The following is a 25,056-nucleotide window of genomic DNA, read 5'->3' on the forward strand; positions in this document are numbered from 1 at the left end:
AAGCAAAAGGATTTTTAAAATATTTTCATCCATAGTGGTCTGCTACTCACAATGACCCATAAGAAAGTAAGAGTCCATGATCATTTTTAAAATAAAGAAATCATTGCAGTCACTGGCTACAACTAGATGAGTGTCCCCCTTCACATAAGTACACATTTTTTGTCTCCATTAATGACTCAAAGACCAACAGACACTGAACTAGCCCAGCCACCCACACTCCCTTCCAATGCACCACGGCCCCATCAGCCCCCGACCGGAACTGCACCCTGGTAGGATGAATTAGGAGACATCACTCTGAAAAAATAGGCATGTTGCCAACCCCAGATTGCCCTTGAGAGGCACTGTCCCTTTGGCTCCCCAGAGCCACAGGCTGATGTGACCAGGATTAACATTTCCAGATTCCATCATGCTGATTAGCTCACAGTTCCACTCATCACCCGGCCACTGGGCCATGCAGGTCGGAAAAGGAAGAGCAAAGGCTGGTGGGGCTGTAAGGGGTGCTGGGGAAAAGGCTGTTTCATCTGAAAGATCATGTCTACAATTGGCAAATCAGAATCCAGAAACCTCAGACCCAGTTGGTGCCCATACCAAGAGGCATCTGTGAGTTAGCTTTCTGTTACTGTAACAAACACCTGTGATAATCAGTATATACAGAAAAAAGATTTGTTTGGGGTCACAGTTTTAGAAGTGCCACTCCAGGATCTATGAACCCCATTGCTTTGGGGCCTGGAGGGAGGCAGCACATGACAGGGAGCACACGGGTTGAGCAAAATTGATGGAGGGCGAGAGGATCATGGCCCAGAAGCAAAAAAAAGAGAGAAAGAGGAGGGGCTAGGGTCCCCAAATCCCCTGGGAGGGCACAACTCCAACAACCCAAAACTTCCCACTAGGCCTCCCCTCTTAAAGTTCCCATCACCTCCCAATAGTGCCAAGCAGGGGTCCAAGTCTTTAAGGCATGGGCCTTTAGGGGACATGCCAGATGCAAACTATTGCAGCACACAATTCCCAGGAAAACCCTTAGAACAAAAAATATATATTAGGAACAGATGGACTGATTTTAAAAAGGAAGGAAGGAAGGAAGGAAGGAAGGAAGGAAGGAAGGAAGGAAGGAAGGAAGGAAGGAAGGAAAGGCAGGCCTAAAGTTTCTAGTGCCTGAGCCTGCTGCAGCCTCCCAAGCTCTAAAGATTTTATTATTCCTTTTTAATTAAGATTTACATATGTATCCCACACTGCAACACCGGCTGAGTCTTCAAAGGATCCTTAGCAAATGGTAACTTTCTTAAATATCTCAGGGTTGTGCAGATGTCATTGGTAACTACACAACCTAGGATTTTGCATACACATGTTTTTTTCCCTTTAATAAGTATCGCATTCAGTTTTGAAAAATCTATGAGGCCCCGGTCTGTATTCCTCATTCCAACTAATAAAAGCAATAGAATTAGTAAATGGGTGTAGGAAAGGATTGCTAAATACTGTACTAGTGCTAAGGAAGCTCAGTGAGTCAATCAATGCGGCCTGCCAAGCCCAGGGTAGATTTCTTAGCCTGAATGGCAGCTTTCCGTTGATAAGCACATTGATTTCATTTCCAAGAAGCTTCCTGCAGACTATAACTACCAAGTTGTGCCATGATTTATTACAAATTGAAAACAGAATTCTATACCCAACTACTGTGTTTCTCCAAGTAGCTTGTACTAATTGTGAGTAGTTATATTATCTGGATATTCACAAACTGGGAAAAGATTCCTAAAGATTCCTAAAGCCACGAGGTCAAAGTAAACAGACCAAGTGAGCCAATCACCAGGCAAATGCAGAAGGGCGAGACCTTTGCTCAGAGCTCTAGGAAGATATTCTGCAGCTCACTTGACTGCAAGTAGGACTTTCAAGATATGAATTTCACTAAAGCACAAACTGAATAGAATCATATCGGTATAATCCTCACATATTTCTGCCAGCTGGGATCCTGGATGTTGAGATGTGACCGCCTCTCCATGGGCCTGAAAGCACCAGTCTGTTTCACATGGGTCGCTGCACAGTGATCAGATGGAGGCACTATATGGTCAGAACCGAAACAAAAAGATCCAAACCACCTACGTCGAGGGAAAAGGCTACAGCTCCCATTTCCAATCTCCCGAGCCACCCCATCCCTCTGCAATGGAGTATCAATAGACAGACGAAATGAATTGTTTACTTAATTGTGCTGTCCAAGCTGAATAATTGCACGCTTTCCAGGAAGGCTTTGTAACCAATGAGATGGCATTGGATGTGCCAAAACCCTTACCTTGAAGCCAACATCCTTTCTTTCTATAGACTCTCTCCTATCACAAATAATGGCAGCCATGGTTATTATTTCTAGGGGAGGCAAAACCATGGCAGGAAAAAAAATCATGTCAAAAATCATGTCTTTAAAAATAGAAAAATCTCCATGAAGCTGCATCTGTTGAGAAACGCTATCTCTATATTTACCAGTGTGAATAAGAGTCACAAATGCTGGTTTTATTCATTACACACTGAAATAGCCAACACATGGCAAAAGAACTTTAGGATGAGCAAAGTTGATCCATTACATAGAAAGATCATGTTTTAAGAGAAAGAAAATGTGATGGAAATAAAATGGGTCAGAAGCTATTTTCAAAATATCAAGCAGTGTGCAAGAAGGCTAGAAAGATGAAGCCCAGCAGGGTGACACATGCACACCTGTAATCTCAGCAGCTTGGGAGGCTGAGGCAGGAGGATTGTGAGTTCAAAGTCAGCCTCAGCCAAAGTGAGACACTAAGCAACTCAGTGAGACCCTGTGTCTAAATAAAAGACAAAATAGGGCTAGGGGTGTGGCTCAGTGGTCGAGTGCCCCTGAGGTCAATCCCTGGTATCCCCTGCCCCCCCCCAAAAAAAAAGAAGACTAGAAAGATAGAAATGGAATATTATAAATTTGTCAAAAAGTCTTTAGGATGATAAAAATTAATGAATACCAAGGCAGAAAACACTGAAATAAGACATGATGATGGGAAAAAAAAAAACCTTTAAAGGTAGCAACAACCAATATTTTAAGCAAAAACCCCCCCACAAAGAAAAACAAAGCTAAATGAGTTGGCTTTATAACTCTTTCCCTAAAGCTGTTTACAAAACTTACTTGAAACATTAAAAAAAAAAATTAGAAGTTCTTGAATCAAAATACTTGTTTCTGGTGAAGGAACTGTCTGCAGCACTTCCTGCTTACTTTGTTGTTTTGATGTAGTTTATTTTTTGGTGATTCATACATTCAAAGGCATAGTTCACAACCAAAAAGCTGCCCTTCCACCCAGATCTCCAGCCACTCATTCCCCTCCCAGACGCAATCACCATTACTACATGTGTTCCTCCCTTTACAATGGCTCACCATACGATGGCTCCACTTAGGACCCTCTGACTTTATGACAGTGTGAAAGAAATACGCACTTTGAATGTGGATCTTCTCCCAGGATGGCAGTATGCGGTATGACACCGGGAAGCAGCAGCTAGCCACGGCTCCCAGTCAGTCCAGCCACTGGGAAGGTAAGTCACCAACACTCTATAGAGAACTGCGTTGCTGGCATTTTTGAATATTGTTTTGTGTTTCCACATCCTGTCTTGTTAACAAAATGTTCACCCGTGTGTGGACACAAGATAGTCAATGCTTTATTATAAAGTAGGCTTTTTGTTAGAGGATTTTGTCCAACTATAAACTAATTTAAATGTTGAGAACATGTTTAAAGTGGCCAGGTTGTGCAGTCAGTAGACTCGCTGGACTAAGTGCCTTTTCAACCTGTGATGATTTTATCAGGAAATAATAACCCCAACATAAGTCAGGAACATCTATGGTTTCTTATGACTTCTTCCAGATCACCAGTTTTAAATTCTATTTTGTAATAATTTTCCTTCTTATATTCTTTCCCATTACTCCCATGTTTTCATTTCTTGTAACAGTTTTTCATTAATAATAGTCAGGGTGTTTGCTCCATATTTCTCTCTATTCATACAGAGTTCCAGCTTCTCTGACTGGCTGTGTCTTCTCAGATGCCATAATCCCACAAGTCTTGCTAACAGGATTAAGACTCCAGGGGAGCAGTCCTCCTCAGCACTGACAAGAATGAGAAGATGCTATTTTTATGCAAATATCCTTCAAAAACAAATAGAAAACACAATGTAGCTGCTACCAAGCTGAAGTTTAAGAGTGTTTGAGTCTTGACAGGACAGTGCTGCTCTGCTTGCTCTGCTTCCCGATTCAGCTGGCTTGGAATTGGGACATCCATCTCTGATCTTTCAGGGAGAGACTTTCCCAGAGCAATATTTGACTGAAATGTATCCTTGGATGTATTTGGCAGTGAAAAAGAGATGTTTAGCAGGTTGGAGAGAAAATAAGGAGGGGACCATACACAGGTGGGGAGGCCCTCCAAGAGTCTTCACTGTCCGAATACCCCAAAAAGAAAGAGATAAGCACATTTCCTACATACCACCACATCCATTTTTTTTCCTTCCCAAATCCAGGTAAAAACCCAGATTCTATCCCTGGTTTTACCATTACCTCAATTTGCCCTTTGCCAAATCACCTGTGACTCCGTTTCCTGATCTATAAAGGGAAGAATTTGGCCTTTGTGGCTTTATGGAGACATCTGGGCCAACTTCCTCCATATTTCTTTATCAAGGGCAGAGACACGTGGGAAAAACAGATACCTTCCACATTGTGTTGGAAATTTAGGGGAACAAAGCTTATGGCTTTTGCAAAGTCTTAATACAGACCAAAATGATTAAAATTCAAGCATAGACCTTTGGGAGGAAAAATAAAATGTGAGGGAAACAGAAGAGCACTAGCTCCCCATAAGCCTGTTATACAGTGAGCTACTAATCTCACTATAAATCAGAAATTGTGGAAAATGGAAGCCCCGAAATGTAATTCAGTGTAAGGCTGTACTCATGTAAGTGTCTAGAGGAAAACAAAGGAAGTGCTGGTCCCAGATTAAAAGGGACATTTAACCAGAGGAAAGAAATTGAGGGGAGATAAATACAATGGTCTGGATAGCCCCATTCTGTGATGAAGGAAGGAACTGGGGTTAGGCAGCTAAGAGCAAAGAAGACACAGAGCGACATAACTGGTATTTCAAATATTTGAGGGATTTTCTTTTTTTATTATTATTTTTAAAGAGAGAGAGAGAGAGAGAATTTTAATATTTATTTTTAGTTTTCGGTGGACACAACATCTTTGTTTGTATGTGGTGCTGAGGATCGAACCCGGGCCACACGCATGCCAGGCGAGTGCGCTACCGCTTGAGCCACATCCCCAGCCCGAGGGATTTTTCTTTAGTATGTATGGCTCCAAACAGAATTAAGACCAATAACCAAAGTAAACATAAAACGCATTTCAACTCAATAAAAGGCAAAAGCTTCTAAAAATTATGACTTTCCAAATTTGAAATGCCCTGGTTCGTAAGGTAACAAGTTACCTGACACTGGTGAATCTTTTTGAAAGAGTGATTTTAATGGAATTCAAGGACTATTCTGAAACTCAGAATAGGAAATGAAAACACTGTTGTATCTTGAAATCATTGAAAATTGCAGTGATTTTGATTCTAAAGTGACCATCAGCCAAGGAGGCTAAGGTAGTTCTGCCTTGGATAGGAGACTGAGCCAGAGGGTCTTTTTGATTCCAGCCTTCCATTCATACTGTGTTCTCCTGGAATGCAGGAAGCCATTTTTAAATGGTTAGTATTCAGTGACCCAATTGCTGAACAAATGCTTTCTGAGAAAAAAATAGTGATGCTTGGAATGGCCAGAACTCCTTCAACTGCAAATGGAAAAAATTCAGACTAGTTTGAAGAAACCAGTGGTAAAGGAGATTTTACTCAGGCGCGGATGCTCAAATGACATGGTCCGAAATCTTTCTGCATCCCTTGGTTCAGTTTCCCTGAGCTGTCTTCAGCCTTAGGTGACTCTCACTATGTGGAAACCACCTTTGTCAGTTTCCTGCTTCATTCTCTTACTTTCAATGGATGGATAACTCCTTTTTCTCAAAAAGTCTTGTAATTGGCTTGAACCAACCACCTGAGACACAGCCTCTGTTTATCCAATTACTAGGGATCTTGAATGACTAGGCTTGGGTGATATGAGCCGAGAATGAGGTGTGGGGTAAATTCTACATGGAAACGGGGGCTTCTGTGGCAGAAATAAGTTAGGGGCCACAGTAAGACAAAAATAATAAATGTCCATTATGACATCAGCAACGAATATGGTAGATTTCTTAATGGCAACTTTAATGGAATGTGGAGCCTACTTTAAATCTTGACATAGGAAATGGAAACACCATTATCATAAAAGCCATGAGAAAATGAAGTAAATTTGATTCTAGGCCTTAATCTAAAATTCTAATACTAAGGCAAATAACAATTCCAACATGTCAGTCTGTTCCCCAGTTCCTCCGCCACCCCCACCTTGCGATGTCTCTGTTCACAGACAGTCTCATCAGACAAATAGCAAATGAAAGAAAAAGCAGAAAATGTTTATTGAAGTGAATGAAGGCCCAGCCTTTAAAGAAAAATTCTTCATTAATAGCTGAAAAAAATCTTTCTCTATATTTAATATTTAGGTGACATATTTCTATTTCAGGAGAAGTAAACATTACAGTCATGAATAACAAACAGAAACACAAACTCCATTTATTTGTAAAATAAACTCATTTTCTTTTCATATCAATGCAAAAAATGACCCAATGCCATGTATTCCATTTGCCATGATTCTAAGACAGCAAAGCTATACAATTTCTAGATCATTAACTTGTCTTCCTATTTTTCCATGTCTTACAGTTCGGCTAGGTAAGCGCTTGTTCATTCACTTTGATAATGTTACCTTTTATACGTTTGGTATTTCGTTTGCTCAATTACTCCATGCAAAACTACAGCCGCCAGCGGGTGGGGGTGTGGGAGAGAAAGAGACCCACCCCACAGTTTCCTCTAAAGGAGCAAGAACTCAAGACTACATTTCCAATGGTTTCAAACAAAAGGGGGCTTTATCTTTTGCTAGTCTCAAGTTTGAAAAAAGGCATCCATACCCCCTCATTTGACATCGCTGGAGCCAGAGTGAATGCCACAGTGCTCAGCGGCACAATGGGACAGCAGAGCAGCATGTCAGCTCTGTAAGTAGTGGGTAGCAAGGCAGAGAAGAGAAAGCATACCTGCAGTCGTGTGGGAATCACAGAGGAGTCCCTGGAGGTGAAGACGAGAAATCATGGGGCTTTAAGTTACCTGAATAAAATCAGATACTTAAAATCCGGCCAAATAAATGCCAAATCAGACCTGAGACATGCAATCCAGTGTCATTTCATTGACTCAAGAGAGAGATACCCTGACCTTAAAGCAGCCATGTATCATTCTCTGCATCTCCCATTTTGAACATATTGCTTAGCTTACCCATAGAGGGATTTGGGGGTCCGCTTACTCCATTCAAACAGTTACATGAGACTGAGGTCATTATGAAAAATATATATATATATATATTTACTCAACTTCTGGGACAAGCTATAAAGTTCCCACTAAATAACTTCATCTATGTGACTTTGAATATAAAGTCATCAGTAGGTTGCTTACATGAGAAGTTGGATTGGAACTAATACACAAACATAAGACATCAACTGAACATCTAAACCTGCTAGTAGGACGCAGGAACAAACAGCAACAAGAGATAAAGGAACTTGTGATAGATAGGTGCAGGCTTACATGATTGTGTTTTACTACATTTTGTAGAGCACCTACATTTTATCAATGAGTTGACAAATGAACACACATAATAATAAATATAAGATCAATCAAGCATGGACAAATAATGTAATATATCCGGCACGAAGACTTCCTCAAATTCTTTCTATAACTATTATGAGGTAGGCCCAAATAAGAGTCCCATTGCATACGGTAGGAAAATAGATCTCAGAGAATTTTGTGAAACATATCCAAAGCCCCACAACTAACAAAAACAGAGCCAGGATTTTAACTCAGCCAGTCTGATTCCCAATTATGGGTTCTCAATTCCCATTTTTTTTTCTTCAGCACTTTCTATGTACTTGCACCTTTAATTTATTCTATAAAGTAGAAATCATCTCTATTTTTCTAACAAGAAAATAAAGATGGTGAATCATTTGTTCTTGGCTGTCTTTGTAGAGCCAAGGTTGGAACTCATGTCTGCCTAACTCCAGAACCTACTGTCACTGATAACACAGCACAGGCTGCTGCTTCTCACCCACCCAAACTCTATTCTCCACCCCTTCCTGGAAGCAGACTACCTGGCCAAAAACTATACCTCTCAGCCTCCTTTGCAGTTAGCTATGGTCATCTGATTAAGTTCTCACCAAAGGAATGTGAGTGGAAATACATGCAACTCCTGAGCCAAAAGGGAATTCCTTGCCCAGAGTCCCTTTCTTGTTCTCTCCCATGAACTGGAACTTGAGTGGCAAAGACCCAGCCTCAACCACACGGACACTGACTACAGCCTAAGGGCTGGCAGAGTTAACAAAGCAGATGATCCAGAGTTCCCAAAGGCCTCATGGAGCAATGCTGCTTCATATATCCAGAACACACACACTGGAACTGTTAAGTGAGAGAAAAATAAATTCCTTCTTTACTTAAGCCATTGTACTTTTAGGGTAGCTTTGTTAAAGAAGCTTGGATGATTTCTAACTAAAACAGCCAGTCAACAAGTACTGTCTCAAGAGTAAGGAAAAGAGACTAGAGACTTAGAAAGGAGGGAGTCAACAGGTAGGAAGGCATAGGAAATCAGTCACACTAATAGTCTAATTATATACCCTTTCTGTGAAATCATCATTGTAATACATTCTTCATTCCTAAAGATGATAATAAAGTGTTCTGTAGAAAAGTCACCTGCAAAACATCATTTACTAAACAAAACAAAAACTAGCTGGGATATGACAGATAAGAGGTACTGGGAAAAGAGGCAAGACTTTTGTTTTTTGTTTTTACTTTGCTTTATCATATTTAAACTTACTAAGTATCTATTCAAAATGGAGTGTCTAAATTGGCTGTGGTAGACTTCACTAGAACAACCAAACTAGAATTCATTAGAACATACCAAACCAAAATCTCCTTTAAAACAGGATTACTGAATTAACCCAGATCATAATATTGCAAAATACTAAATCAGAGGTCAGTATATCGCTTCAATTATCTTCAGTTAATCCCTGCACTGTATGTTGCCTCTCCTGGATGTGTTGTTCTGGGCCATGAAGGCTAATCTCTTTTTTCACCTCTGTGAAAGATATCTGGAAACACTATAGGGACAAATCTGCAATTATGCACTCACTCCTGTGTCTCTGTTTATCCAAAGAATCCATGAGATCTTCCCATTGAATCCGAGAAACTTTGAGTTTTAATTTGTTAATGTAAAGAAAATGCATTCCTATTGAAAGTAATTTTCTATTATTTCAATATCCATTGAAATACTAAGAACTTTCAACACTTTAACTCCACCTCTGGGTACTACTCTGGTGAAACAATAGAAAGCATTGTGTTTGCAAACATGTCTACTGAAGCATAAACCAAAAAAAAAGTTATAAACAAATTATAAAATAGCAGAGAAAAAATAGTTAGATAAGTGATGGTCAATTCCTAGGGGAAATACAAGGCTGATAGTTAAAAATAAATGTTTAAAATATCCAAAGAAAAAGCACTAAGAAATAATTGAACTTTTCCCTGATGTCTTTCAAAGAGATGACAAAGTAGGTTTGCATTGCACTGCCTAGAATAACATGTCCAAGATAGACAACATACAGTGCTAAGGATTAAATGAACAGGTTCTGCAAGTTAAATAACACTGGAGAAGCAAACAGACTCATCTACATTGGGGACTTCTGTAGGTTAACTGATCGGGTTTATTTGTTGGGTTAATGGCTGTGTGTGTGTGTGTGTGTGTGTGTGTGTGTGTGTGTGTGTTCTGAGGCTTGAATTCAGGGCCTTATACATGCTAAACAAATATACCACTGAGCTACATCCTAAGCCCCTTTTAAATTTCATTTTGAGACATGGTGTTGTTAAATGGCCCAAGCAGTCCTCGAACTTGTGATCCTCTGACCTCTGCCTCCAGAATAGCTGGAATTACAGGTGTGAGCCACCATGCCCACCCACGTTAATGGCATAGTTTTTAAAGAGATGGGTCTGTTCTTGAGAAAATAAGGTTGAGTAAAATAACACTTGTCATGTGTAGAATATTAAATGAATCCTGATGAGTATGAATCAAGATTTTTAACAAAGACATCTTCAGGCAATCTGAGAAATTTGAAGATAATTGGATTCTATGAAATATCAAGGAATTACTGCTACTTTTGTTGGGTATCATAATGGCATTATGAAGTATGTAGGAGTGAAATGATATAGGACTGGGATTTGCTTCAAATACCTCATTCACAATAACATCTGTAACAACAACACAAAGGCACACCAGAGTTCCGTTTCTGCAGCTATCTGCCTGAGTGATTTCAATCTGGGTCCAAACTTTGCACTTGTTATATGACCTAAGGCAAGTTACTTAACTTAGCCACATGTCAGATTCCCTGTTTACTGGGGGTAATGATCACAGCTATTTTCTTGGGCTGTCAAGAGGGTTAAATGATAGGAATTCTGTACAGTACTCGGCACAACATTGTAGCTATGATTATTAACCACCCTATTCCACTCACCCAGGACCCAAAATCCCATTCACCAAAATCATCCTTCTAAATCTCTTTTTTCTTTCTATCCAATTCTTAGTTCCTTTCCATTTCCTCCCTCTCTAGCCCCTGTTTCCATTAGGATCTAGAACCTAGTGTTTTCAATGTTAACAAGGACGCACCATGTCATGAACCAAGAGGCCTATCTTGATGACACCAACAAAACACCGAATCACGTGTAGGTCCAAGGGTTCTATCCCAAAAGGTTGAGTGGCTGTGATTGTTCCTTTCAGTGGCTGATTCAGACTTAGAGTACATTTTTTTTCAAAAGAATATAAATGTTAAGGAACCAGGTCCCAGGTGAGTAATAAGAAAACAGCCTCTTCCAGTCTCATCTGTGGTTTCATTCCAGGGGAGACTAAACGCATCGTATTCTTCTGCTATGTTTGTTTTGTTAAGGCCAGAGGTGAGGCAAAGGCCTGGGAAGAGGAGATTGTGGAAATCTCTGCTGACAGTAGGGGAATGAGAAATTTTCAGGTAAGAAACCAATCTGTAGGGGGCAGCAAGCCTTGGAAAGTCTAGGAAACTCCTGTCTCTCCTCAGGACTCTCTTGTTGTGTCTGAATCTGTCTCCTGCCCTGGGGTGGAAGCCCAGGAGGTAGCTACCAGTTGAAGGCCTAGTGGGACCTAGGAAGCCAGATGACCCAATTTCAGAGATTTCCAAATATGGCTGCAGACCTTAATCCTTTGGAGCAGCTTTTTAATATACAGATTCCGCATGAACCAGTCTAGGTTCACTGAATTGGATGCTTGTTTGTTTGTTTCTATTGGTACCAGGAATTGAACCCAACAGCACTTCACCACTGAGCCCCATCTCTAGCCCCTTTTAGTATTTGATTTAGATACAAGATCTCACTGAGTTGCTTAGAATCTCACTTTGCTGAGGCTGGCTTTGAACATGTGATCCTCCTATCTCAGCCTCCTGAGCCGCTGGGATTACAGGCATGCACCACCATACCTGGCACTGAATTGGAATTTTAAGGAATGGCCCTAGATTGTTTTTAAAATCAGTTTTATATTTCCTGGGTGGTTCTTGTACAACAAATTCACATTGATGGGCAGACCAGTTTACAAAAACTACTATTCTTTCTTTTTTTGTTGTTTTGTTGTTATTGCTGCTGCTGCTGCTATTGAATCCATTCTCAATGTTTCTTTGATCTTGGAAAACTGACCATACAGTTATGTATCCTCTCTGGAGCAGTAAAAGCACTCATCACTCCTCAGGACAGAAGGGGAGATAGCCCAGAGATGAGTGAAGCAAGCCTAAGAGGAAAGTGAATTTCAAGGACCAAGACTCAAGACTTTGAGGCCAAACTAGTCTCAACCAGAGAAGCTCTGTGTTAGTCTGTCATGCAGATTGTGTTTACATCATATTTTTTCTTCAGCTACATTTAAGCAAATAGAATTTTGTGGGCTACCCTGAAAATCTAATTATTATTTGCAACATAAATCCTATCGAAAAACACAAATCTTAATTCAAGATGACAAAAATACATCTCCCTCCCCTCCAGCAACTTCCCAGTAGTTGAACAGCAAGATGGGATTTGTTATGACCTACCTGAATACATTCTACTCCATCCCCATGACAAACACAGCTCCTAGCTTGGAATAAAGAAATCTCTCCCTGCAGCCACAAAGGGATCCCTAGTTCTGCTTTCTCTGAAACACCCCAGCAGCACCACAGTGGCTGGAGATCAGTCAGTGGAAAGAGACCACAAAGACACCCAGGAAGCACTGACTTTCTAAGGCTTAGGAAATTCATCCCACCAGAGCTCTGGCTATGCCAGCAAGTGCCCAAATAAATATTCTACATGTGAAGAGCAGCTATTATTAGAGTCTGTTACATGCTTTGAATTGCCTTGAGAAGTTAGCTACAGATCATCATAGATAAGCCTGGAGAGCATTAATAATAATAACAAACAGGGAGACAGCTAGCCTGGTTACCTCCAGCCTTTGCTGATTAACACAGAGGAAAGGGATCCCCACATGTTGACCTTGTCCTCAGTCTCATGACTACAAAATCCCAATCGGATATGGTCAGAAACCACCACTGCATGAATTAAAGCCTTGAAAGAAACATAGATCCATTTAGTAAAAATAATTTTTAAGAATAAAATTATTTTGAAGTAGTGCTAACAAATGACTTGAATCAATGAAAAAAAAATTAAATTCATAATAGTTCTGTCTTACCCAAATCCATCCTAAGCACAAATGACCTGTATTACATGACCTGTGTTTAGAACGAATAAGTTCATTTGACTCGATTTTCTAAATCAGCTGTCTCAACAGTCTAATCTTAAAGAATGCCCTATAACTTTCTAACTTGGGGTTACAAGACTAAAAAGAGCCTCCATTGCAGAAGACTGAATTGTGCTTACAAAATTGTGCTTATGGATATAGGGAAATAAGACGCATTTATATTATCTTCATAGGTTCAGGAACAAAGTTTGGGATCAAAGAGATTTGGGGAGCCCTGCTTATAATAAGGAACAATGCCTTAAAACTTCCAGTTAATTAAAGGCTGGCCTCATGATTGCATTTGTAACACTAAAAGCTTTTAATCATTCATTTATTCAACAAATAATAATGACAGCCAAGTGCCAGGCACTGTTTCTGGCTTCGTTTCTAATCACCCCACCTCCCAAATTCCTCCCTCCAAATAAACTGGGCTCTTGACAGCACCCAGAATAAGCAATGCTCTTTTTTAGCCTCCAGATCTCTGCACATGCTGTTCCGTCTTCCTGGAACATCCTTTCCCGCTCTCTACAGAGAGCAGACCTGTGCTCGTGTGCACACATCCACACACCATTCCATTTGCTTGCCCAGGTTTTAGCGTAAACATCTTATTCTCATTTCTTTGGCTCCAAAGTCTTTTCTTGCATGAAACCCTTCCCAGCCTCCATGGTAATATGTGTTTCCCTAGCCCATATCACCGTCTGATGGGATCTGTATACACAGGTCAAAGGGAATAAATCTCAAAAATTATCGTGTTGAAAGATAAAAGCAAGTTTGAAAAGCATATTGATGTAAATGCCAACTACAGGGGCTGGAGTTGTGGCTCAGAGGTAGAGCGCTCGCCTAGCACGTGCAAGATGTTGGGTTCGATCCTCAGCACCACATAAAAATAAATAAAATAAAGGTATTGTGTCCAACTACAACTAAAAAAAAATTTAAGAAAATGCAAACTCAAAATAATATTATCATAATATTGAATATCACTCATGGATACCTACAGATCCAGTAAAAATATAAGATCACACATGTGAATATGACACAGATGTGACACACCATGGGGAAAGAAGTGAGAGGGAGAGGCAGGGCTTCGGCTCTTTTCTATCTTCTTTCTTTAAAAAGGAAATTGGAAGCAAATCGGGTACAATGTGAAATCTGGATTATGGGCACATGGTTTTCCAGAAATTTGTTTTCTTTTCTAAATGTTTGAAATAGTCTACAATTAGATTTCATATTTCAAATGAAATTTTAAAAAGCAGTAGAAAATTAATGTTTCTACGTATATTTTAAGAAACTGAATATTCAGACCTTTTATAGAAAATTTAATGGTTCCTCTAAATTGAATGTGTAGGCAAGAGGGTGTATAGAGGGGTAAAGAGAAGGAAGGAAGGATGTTTGGGTGGATAGGTGGATGGACAGATGGACAAATAAATAGGCGATTGGATAGATGAACAAATGTATAGAAAAAGAAGAAATAAGGTAGCTTAGAGAAGTCAAAGATTATTAAAGTAATATAAAATGAAGTGTTCAGGCTTTGCAATCTAAAACCCCAGTTCCTCCACTTGTTAGGGTGTTACCTGGGGCAGGACTACCATGTAAATTGCACAACAGTAGGGGGCACCATTGAGACAGACAACAGTATGAATAGCATCCCCTGGAGTTGTGCAATGCCACAGCGCTGATGTCTTAACTTCTTTGAGTTCCCATTTTACCTGTAAAATGAAAACAATCCTACCAGCTTTGCCAAGTCTTCCAGAAGACTTTAATAGGACATTGTATGTGAAGTGCTCAGCACAGAACTCAACACGTGGTAAGGAGTGAGAATGTGGTAATGGAAAACAGGCACTAAGTCTAACATTAATGTGTCATAGTAGCACTAGGTCTTGTCTCCTTTCTGTGTTTTTTTTTTTAAGTTATTGATGGACCTTTATTTTATCCATTTATTCATATAAGGTGCTGAGAATCAAATCCAGTGCCTCACACACGTGAGGAAAGTGCTCTACCACTGAGCCCCCAGCCCCAGCCCTCCTTCCTGTTGTTTAACTAGGACTTTTAAAAACCACCCACTTGCAGGAGGAAAGCGGCATCATACACCGCATCAGTTTGACTGATACTGATGACTGAAAGCATCCAGAAGCACTCAAGTGTGTTAAAGCTCTGGTCCTCTGATCCACAGGCTTGGGGTTCACTAAGGTACCCTGGGGGATCTTCTGCTGCCACCACAGCAGATCAGTCTTTCTGTGCCCTTAAATGCAGGTCTCCTCCCATCCCTGCTGAGCTAGAGCAACTCCTTCACCTGGTGGTCTTAGGGCAAGGAAAAAAAAAGGACTAAAATAGAAACTGCAGCATCCCTTGAGACCCAGGCTGGGGCTTGTTCAGCATCACTTCCTGCACATTCTGTTCGTCAAGGCAAGACACAAGGCCACCAGATTTTGGGAAAGGAAGCAGACTCCATCTCTTGATGAAAGAGCAGCAAAGGCCCATTGCACAGGGTCTGGAAGCTGTCTTAGAAAATGATCTGCGCAGGGCTCCTTGAAGCCAGGTACACACGGGGTGGCGCTTCTGTGTAAATTTAGTTCTAAAAAAAAAAAAAAAAAAAAGAGTCTCATAGTTTAAAAGAAAAAGGTTGGAAACTATTACATTAAAATTAAAAGGCCAGAAAATACTGTAAAAATAGGAGTGGGAAGTTTCCCCACGTCTCAGAGAAAAGTCATCCTGGTAGGAACAACAGGGTTCCAAGGAAGCAAAGTGACATTTTTCCCTCCACTGAGCAGTCAAGGAAAAGCCTATGGATGTGACCAATGACAATGGAGAAGAGGGGATGGGGCAGGGGCTGCTGGTCTTCACAGGAGCAGGTTCCTGAGAAATATCCCCATAGGGCAGAGTGTGACACTTGTGTCCAGACAGGTGGGTCTGTCCAATGAGAGAGTCAGAGACAGAAACAGAGATGCTGAGCCCACTGGGCTGGCTGAGCATGACCCATAAGGAGAGAAACCGTGCCACTGTGCAGACATAGGGAAACCCTTCACCAATGGACAAGAGACTGAAAAGTGACCCCCCCCCCCCAGATGCTTCCTTTCCTTCTCTGGAAAGACAGAAGGAAAAATAAGAAAGGCTTTACCAAGATAGCAAAGCCATATTTAATAGAAGAACTGGGCACTAAGTAAAGGAGAGAATCTATCATCCCAAATCAAAGGAAGAGGACAAAGGAGAAAAGGGGAAAGAATAAGGCTGGGATTTAGACAATAACGAGGCCATCTTTCTTTGAGAAACCCTTTCCAGCTCCCTCTGTGCGGGCAGGTGGACACGAAGAGGCACACTTGTTTATGGGGGTTCATAATTGGTTTCGTTTTATTCCATAGTAAAATGGGTTAATAATGCATCCATATTGTGACAACACTCTCTAGCAAATGTCCTAATTAGGAACCCTAACTAGCTTTCTATGATTTCAAAACCGTCCAAATCTGGGTAGACCCCAAAGACCATCTGGAACCTGGACTTATGCCCGGGCAGCAATGGATTGTCCTTCATTAGACCTCTCTGTGCCCCACCTATGTGAGACAGAGGAAGGCTGATAGAGAGTTCCATGCTGGATACCCAGGAAAACATCATTCTCTGTTCAGACATTTGGTTTCATGATTTTATCTTCCTTGCAATTGACCATATTCTTAAAAGTTCAAAGATTTTTTTTTTTCTGGTGGTTTGGTTATTTGAAATCAACTGGGACATGCAGTTATTTAAATATGCGTTGATGTCTGCATACATATGCAGAACACTCATGCAAGAAAGAGCAGAAAGTACTGCTATTCTTTATTTTATCTTTAAACTATTTTAGTTTGAAGGGGAAGAAGCTTTTAAAAATCAAGAATAACTTCCAAATCCAGAGGGAGGAATTGCCAATAAAGTAAAACCACTCACACTGATTTATCATTGTATTTCTGCAACCATTGCTTGCTTCAGTAGCTTGTCACTGCAGTGGGGAGGGGGGAGTCATCTGGATCTCATGTGGCACATTAAAAAAAAAAGAAGAAGAAAGAAAAGAAAGAAACCTGATGTGGATCTTAAAATTCAATCATAAAGCTCCCCCAAGTGGATATGATTTAAACTACATCAAGAAACCAGCCACCATCTCTCTGTGATCAAAAGTGAAGCCTCAAATGTGCTTTTTTAAAATTTTTTTTATTTGTTTTAATTAATTATACATGACAGTATATATGCACCTATGCACTTTGACATATCATACATAGATGGGATATAATTTCTCATTTTTCTGGGTGTACATGTTGCAGAATCATATTGGTCATGTAGTCACATATATACATACAGTAATAATGTCTGTTTCATTCTGTTATCTTTTCAAATATGCTTTTGAGGGGTACGAGTGATCTTGCTTATTCACCATTCTGTGTATAATTTAATAAGATCAACATCTTGGGAAAAGAATTCTATAAATGTTAAAATGGAATCTGCAAAAACACTCTCCTGACTTCCTGGGAACTTAACTGGGCCTAGAAGCTGCCTGTGGCTATGCTAGATCTTACATGGACTAAAAGGATCCTAGGATACAGTGATTTGCAGCTGCTACGGGCAGGGGAGGAAATCCCCCTGTGGCCCCTCTGGAAAAGCTCCCTGGTCCATTTAATTGTGTTCCTTATTCCACTATCTGGGCTGATTATACTGAATTACTTGGCACCCCTGTTAAGCCTGTCACTTAAATTCTAGAACAAATTAAGTTTATGGAAGGCTTTGCTCTTTCTCTCTATTAAAATATTCATATCTACTCTAACAACCTGATAAAAACTGGCTAAAAGCCTTGCTGGTATCCCCAACAGGGAGTGCCATTTTTAATGAACCCACAAGCATCATAAATAAAAAATAGCTGGTCTTAATAAAGAATTGATAGAGCAGCTCTGGCCCCAGAGAGGCATCAATGGGGAAGTTACGCACAGTCTGGGGAGACCCCTTTCAGCAAAGGAGTCTCTCAGAGCCTGAAGGCCCCCAACCAACCAACCAACTCCAAACAAGGCAGAATCTATGAAGTTCCAGAAGAGTTTCCATAAAGCAGTTGGACCCAGTGGGTCACCATTGGAGTAGATGGTAAAGGTAGCAAGGAGCGCCATCCAGGATGTATAAGGGGGGACAGAAGGCACTGGTGTGGGTGGGGTAAGAGCAGCAGTTAACTCTTCCAGAGCACTTATCAGGTACCAGGCATTATCCTCCAACAACCCTACCTCCTGGGTAGCATTATCCCCCTTATGAAAGTTAAGGCAAAAAGAGTTTATGAGCAGCCAGGGGTCACAAGCCAGTAGAAGAGTCTGAATCCCACCCCAGGTCTGACCCTAAACCTGAATTCTAAGTTTTTCTTAAGTTTTTATAAAAGCTGTAGAAATACTTCTTAAAAATCTTCACTCTTTATTATTACTGCTGTTTTATTGGTAAAAGGTAGGGTGTAAAGTCAGCTGTGGGGGCCTCCAGCAGACACCATTCTCCACATCGGACCTTCTTTCTAAGGCTCCAGTTTATCCCAGCTGCAATCGTGACCTCCTTCCGACCAGGTCAGCAGAGACTCCACCCCTTGGCCCCACCAGGGAGCTCTGGACCTAGAACCCCAAACTCCAGAACATAAATTAAATATATACTCCACAAAGCCTGTGGATTCAAGGCAGAACTGCAGTTTGATCCTGCTGCTGGGGTGCTGTGTGCTATCAGACAATGTATCTTACTTCTCTGAGCCTATGAACTCATCCATTGAATAGGGATGACAGCCTCGTTCCAAAAAGAAGTTAAAACAACTAATAATGCTCATTTCACTGAGTGGCACTCAGAACAGAATAAATTGTATTAGCTACTCGTGACAACAGCACTCAATATGGGAGAATCTCCATACAGAGTGGCTCACTGTGGGCTGACAGTCAGCACGTCTCCCTCCAGAGTCCGGGGCCACTCACAGATCCTTTTTCACCTCCCCAGTCTTCCCACTACCCTTTCCACAGTGCCCCTGTGGAACAGGGCTGCCAGTCAGAACCCCACTGTTACTAGGAGAGCTTCTACTCTAAGAGGCAAATCACTGGCTTATGCCATGGACTTCAGAGACCGTCTGCGTCATTATGAAAATGAGTTGCCATTCAGCCCTTAAGACACTGTCCATTCTCCTAAGCACTGCCATGCTTTCTCTCTCCCCACAGCTTTTGTGACCTTGGACTTGAGATGGGAGTGGAAGGGAGGAGGGGGAAGGAGATTGAGAAAAGAGAATGGATACATCTTAGCTTCCCTCTCACTTTCCAAGCATATTCACAGGGAAATGCTTAAACCAAAAGGCCAATTTTGGCTAATTTTTAAAAAGGAGAAAAAATAGCCCCCTCTGCAGGGAAGGCTTACTTAAACCTCTTTCCCAAGTGGTAGGGGCAGAAGGACAGAAGAGGGCCAGTGTGGGACATCTAACAGCGAGCAGAAGTGTTCAAACTGACACATGTCCCCAAATACAGGCAGTCCCCATAAGCAAATATTTGTCTTTATAATTGTATTGGTTTCCCGATTTGTTGAATTACCAGTTTTTAAAAAGTACTATTTTCTAGAATGCTAGCAGGAAAGACTCTACGGCCAGATTGGTGCATCCAAAGCACAGACCGGTTGTCAACTTCCCTATTATTCAATCTGTAAAGCAGGCACAAAGATAAATCATACCTTGAAAGATAGCTGTAAGGATTAAATGAAATAATATATGTAAAAGGACCAGCATATAATAAGTGTTCTATAATATTTTGTTTTAACTATTGGAGAAAAAAATAGCCCTGCAGAACAGGGCTACCAGTTCAGAATCCCACTGTTATAAGGAGACCATCTACTCTAAGAGGCAAATCAGTGACTTATACCACGAATTTAAGAGATGATCCACATTATTATGAAAATGAGTTGCCATTCAACCTTTAAGCCACTAGATGTTAGGAAAAGATTGCTTTTTAAAAATAAATGCAAAAATGTTGGGTCAACTATTAAAGATGGTGTTGCAACACTCATTATCCTTTTCTTCATCCATAAGTCTAAGGTGGCCAATGTTTTCAAATAAAAATGCTCCTCACAGCACCATGTCAAAAGTTTCTTAGGTTCAGGATGTGAGGGAACCAGGTTACCCCAAGGACTTCCCTAAGGACACTCTCCATGTTTAAGCGGCATCAAGGATCTTCATTCAGTGACATAGCTAAAAGAACTACATAGCTAAAAGTTAGACGTTTTCATTGGACTGCTGGTGTCAGAAAGATGAGCATTTCTTTTGTCCACCACCCAGGTCAGAATTTTAGGAAGGATGATCAAGAGGTTCATCCCTGGTCTTATCTCAGATGGAAAGAAGGGAGTAACTTCTTCATAATTCCATAGTTGGTTCCACCACTGGGTCTAAAAAATTCTCCATTAAGAAGTGAGTTTCTATGGAAAGGATACTAAAAAGAGATACTCCACAGAGTAACACTGATTTTCCCTGGGTAGAGATAGTACAGATGATTTGGAGTGTCTAAATTTTTGTTTATCTGCATTTTCTAGTCTTTCTACAATAAAAAAATTAAGATTTTGCTTTCATTTTGAAAAGATATTCCCTGGGGATTAAATAAATTAAATTATATATTGTGGAATAACAAATTTTCAAATGGCAGAAAGCATTCCATAAGAATGAAATGAGATGCCATACCATTCCATACCCAATAGTGTGGGAATAATTTTTTTTTTAAAAAAAGAAGTAATTAACAAGTGTTCACAACAACATGGGAAAAATAATGCCCTCTGATACTATTGGTGGGAATTTAAAATGATGCAGCCATTTTGGAAAACTGTCTAGGAGTTTTTCTTTTTTTCTTTTTTCTTTTTTTTTTTTTTAAAGAGAGAGTGAGAGAGGGGAGGGAGGGAGAGAGAGAGAGAAAGAGAGAGAGAGAATTTTTAATATTTATTTTTTAGTTCTCGGCGGACACAACATCTTTGTTGGTATGTGGTGCTGAGGATCGAACCCGGGCCGCACTGTCTAGGAGTTTTTCAAAGGGTAAGACAAAATATTACCATATGGTCGACCACAATTCCACTCCTAGGTGTGTACCAAGAAAAATTAAAACATAGCTCCACAAAAATCCATACATAACTGTTCACGGCAGCATTACTCAGAATAGTCAAAAATTGGAAACAACCCAAATGCCCATTAGCAGATAAATAAAATGTGGGCTATCCATACAGTGGAATAATATTTGACCTTAAAAAGGAGTGAAGCACTCCAGTCAAAATGGCAGCTATTATGAAGACAAACAACAATAAGTGTTGGAGAGGATGTGGGGAAAAGGTACACTCATACATTTCTGGTGGGACTGCAAATTGGTACAGCCAATATGGAAAGCAATATGGAGATTCCTTAGAAATCTGGGAATGGAACCATCATTTGACCCAGCTATCCCTCTCCTCAGACTATACCGAAAGGACTTAAAAACAGCATACTACAGGAACACAGCCACATCAATGTTTACAGCAGCACAATTCACAATAACTAAACTGTGGAGCCAACCTAGATGCTCTTCAGTGGATGAATGTATGAAAAAAAAATGTGGCATATGTACACCACAGAATTTTACTCATCATTAAAAGAGAATAAAATCATGGCATTTGCAGGTAAATGGATGGCGTTGGAGAAGATAATGTTAAGTGAAGTTAGCCAATCCCAAAAAAACAAATGATGAATGTTTTTTCTGATATAAGGAGACTGACTCATAGTGGGATAGGGAGGGGGAGCATGGGAGGATTAGATGAATTCTAGATAGAGCAGAGGGGTGGGAGGGAAAAGGAGGGGGCAGGGGATTAGTAAGAGTGGTGGAATGTGATGGATATCATTATCCAAAGTACATGTATAAAGACTCGAATTGGGTGTCAACATACTTGATATATAAACAGAGATATGAAAAATTGTGGTATATATGTGTAATAAGAATTGTAATACAGGGGCTGGGGTTGTGGCTCAGTGGAGGAGTGCTTGCCCAGCATGCACAAGGCGCTGGGTTCTATCCTCAGCACCACATAAATGTAAAATAAAGATATTGTGTCCACCTAAAACTTAAAAATAAATATTAAAAAAAAGAATTGGTAATGCATAAAAAAACAAAGTACATGTATAAAGGCATGAATTGGCGTGAACATACTCTATATACAAAGATATGAAAAATTGTACTCTATATCTGTAATAAGAATTGTAATGCATTCTGCTGTCATGTATTTAAAAAATAAAAATCAATAAAACAAAAAATATGAATATAATCTTCCATAAAAACAGTTATTTTAGAAAAGTGATAAAAAAGGAAAAGAAAGAAAAAGGGAGTGAAGCATAGAAAGGTGCTACAACATGGAGGAACCTTGGCGACATTATGCTGAGGGACAGAAGCAGTCCAAATGATGACACGTTATATAATTGTTATATAATTCCAATTACAGGAAATGCCTAGAAGAGGCAAATTTATAATGATAGAAAGAAGATCCGTGGTTGCCTACTGCTAGGAGAATGAGGAGATGGAGCAAATGTTAGCTAAAGGGTATAAGATTTCTTTGGGGGTCATGAAATATGCACATATTTGTGGATATACTAAAAACCATTGATTGTTGCTGGGCACAGTGGCACACACCTATAATCCTAGCGGCTCAAGAGGCTGAGGCAGGAGGATCTCAAGTTCAAAGCCAGCCTCAGCAACAGTGAGGCGCTAAGCAATTCAGTGATACCCTGTCTCTAAATAAAATAAAAATAGGGCTGGGGTTGTGGCTCAGTGGTTGAGTGCCCCTGAGTTCAATCTTTGGTATCCAAGCCCCTCCACACCAAAAAAAACAATGATTGTGCACTTTAAGAGGATGAATTACATGGTTTGTGAGTCATATCTCAAATACAGCTAAAATGAAAGAAAGAAAGCACTCTGACTAAAAAGGGAGTTCTTACCTGTAGGAGGAAGATGTGGCTTTGTCAGGCAGCACGTGTGAGAGGGCAGAATCCCTAGGGGTACAGGATGACAAAGTCAGACTGGAGGCCACCATGCAGCCAAACACTCACCCTTCACAAACTGGAAATGCCAGGCCTTACAAGAGCCCTGGGCTGCAGGTCACACACACCCAACAGTTAACAGTCAATGAATGATAATGCAGATTATCCCCCATGGCTCACCTCAGGCACTAGGAAAATTCTGGAATGAGAAAGACACAGCCAGCCATCAGAAACTGAATCCATCAAAATCACACAACTCAGGCTGACTCAGCAGGGATTTTCCAGCCTGGGACTCGCCCAGGGAGTCTGACTATCTTCTTGGTCTTTAATGGAGATTGTTGGGCCTACAACCCTGATATTCTGATCCCAAAGGTCTGGGAGGTGCCCAGAAATCCTGTACTTTTCAAATGTCTCCCTCAGATTTTGACCACAAACCAAGAGTAGGAACTTCTGGCCTGGATGACTACCCACCTGAAAATAATTTTTGAAGAAAATAAGAATAAAACACACTTTTCTAATTATAAAAAACCTTATTGCTTTCATGCACAGAGAATACACAGCAACTGCTTTAAATTGTGTTTTTATGAATCTCACTATTGCCATGAAACTAATTTTTAAAAGGATAAATACATTCATGTCTCCATGTCTCAATTTTAGTCTGGTGTTCCTCTTGAGTCTTCTAATGTATTCCTAAATTACTGCTTATGTAGCGTAGAATTTAAATGCTTAAGAACCCTTAAAATATTACTGACTTCAACTCCCTCATCACAGATAAGAGGAAATGTCACCACAGAGATGAAGGCACTTGCTCAGGATTAGAACTCAAGAAAGTCTCCTTACCACTACATCACATGACATTGTGCAAGAACAGCTTCCACCTGAGATCTTCGGGTGCAGTAAAATCAATCTCTGCAGGTAATAAGGAGTGGCATTTAAGCCATGACTCAAACATGGAATTTAAGGCCCATTCTCACAAGAAGGAAACTGCAGGCCATAAGACTAGAATTTGCGATGTATAGGTAACCATATCCCATAAGTGATCTAACAAATGACTATACTAAAGGATATGGACTTGAATAGAAGCCTTCTGAGAGAGATGATTATTTTTTTGTAAGGGAGAGATATGAGGGCTTAAACTCAGGGATGCTTAACCACTGAGCCACATCACCAGCCCCTTTTTACTTTTTATTTTGAGACAGGGTCTTGCTTAGGGCCTCGCTAAATTGCTGAGGCTGGCTTTGTATTTGTGATCTTTCTGCCTCAGCCTCCCGAGCTTCTGGGATTACAGGCGGGCACCACCATGCCTGGCGAGAGGTGACGGTTAACAGTCACAAGCCCCTACCCCTACTGTTAATTATGCAGAGACACTGCTATAGCTTTTGCTGCTCCAGCAAAGATTTATTCACACTCACTTTCCAGGCTAATGTTAACCATCTTTGCAACACAGCAAGGAGCTGTCCTCTGAGCTCAACTGAAATGCTACATTAAATTTTACATTTTCCGGACTGTCCCAGTTATTGTCAGTAATAAACCCTACTAAAGTGCCTACCAACAATTCCCCAGCCTGTCCAAACCCCAGATCTAGGAAGTCAGATGTGTCCCAGCAGGCTCATGTTAGGACACAGGTGGATGGTAACTTTTGGATTCATAGAAATAAGAATGGTTCACTTGGAGAAAAAGAGTAGAGTTTATATGAAAATGTCTCTCAAAGACATTCTTGGTGTAAGACTCCATGATTCAGTAGAAAGAACCAGGTTTCAATCAAAAGATTGGCACCTGTGTGCCAGTTCTAGCCCTTATTCACTCCAAGAATTTGGCCAAATCAGCTAAGGGCTCTAATTCTCCTAGCCAAGAACAGACTTATATAAAATGTAAACTCTGCTGAATTCTATGCATGTAAATTGTTATCCTTACTACAGTGTTTAGGGCTGACTGGATGGAAATGCCCTCAAACACGTCCTTTGGATAATATCAACTACTAGTGCTCATTGCCCACTTACTAAGAGCTTTGCCAAGTTCATCAAATTTGCTCTTCCCTGAAATCCTTTCAAGAAGGTATATTATTACTCCATCTACATAGGAGGAAAGGCAGGGACAAACATTCAGCCACTTGCAAAGGGCAA

General features: G+C 40.5%; 1 protein-coding gene across 9 annotated transcripts in view; it reads right to left on the minus strand.

The window, feature by feature from the left end:
* Window positions 1-25,056, minus strand: part of LOC308632719 (uncharacterized protein) — a 322,166-nt gene that overhangs the window by 272,712 nt on the left and 24,398 nt on the right. For 6 of the 9 annotated variants that reach the window (XR_014018636.1, XM_081265035.1, XM_081265029.1 and 3 more), the window contains exon 2: window positions 22,892-22,945. The exons of 2 other annotated variants lie outside the window; for them this stretch is intronic. The gene's annotated coding sequence lies outside the window, so the exon portion shown is untranslated. Of the gene's footprint in view, window positions 1-22,891; window positions 22,946-23,113; window positions 23,133-25,056 lie in introns of all 9 variants that reach the window. One more of the 9 variants, XM_081265032.1, reaches the window with a different exon arrangement.

This window comes from Spermophilus citellus (genome assembly GCF_964194105.1).
Source record: "Spermophilus citellus genome assembly, chromosome: 2".
Lineage (NCBI taxonomy): Eukaryota > Metazoa > Chordata > Mammalia > Rodentia > Sciuridae > Spermophilus > Spermophilus citellus.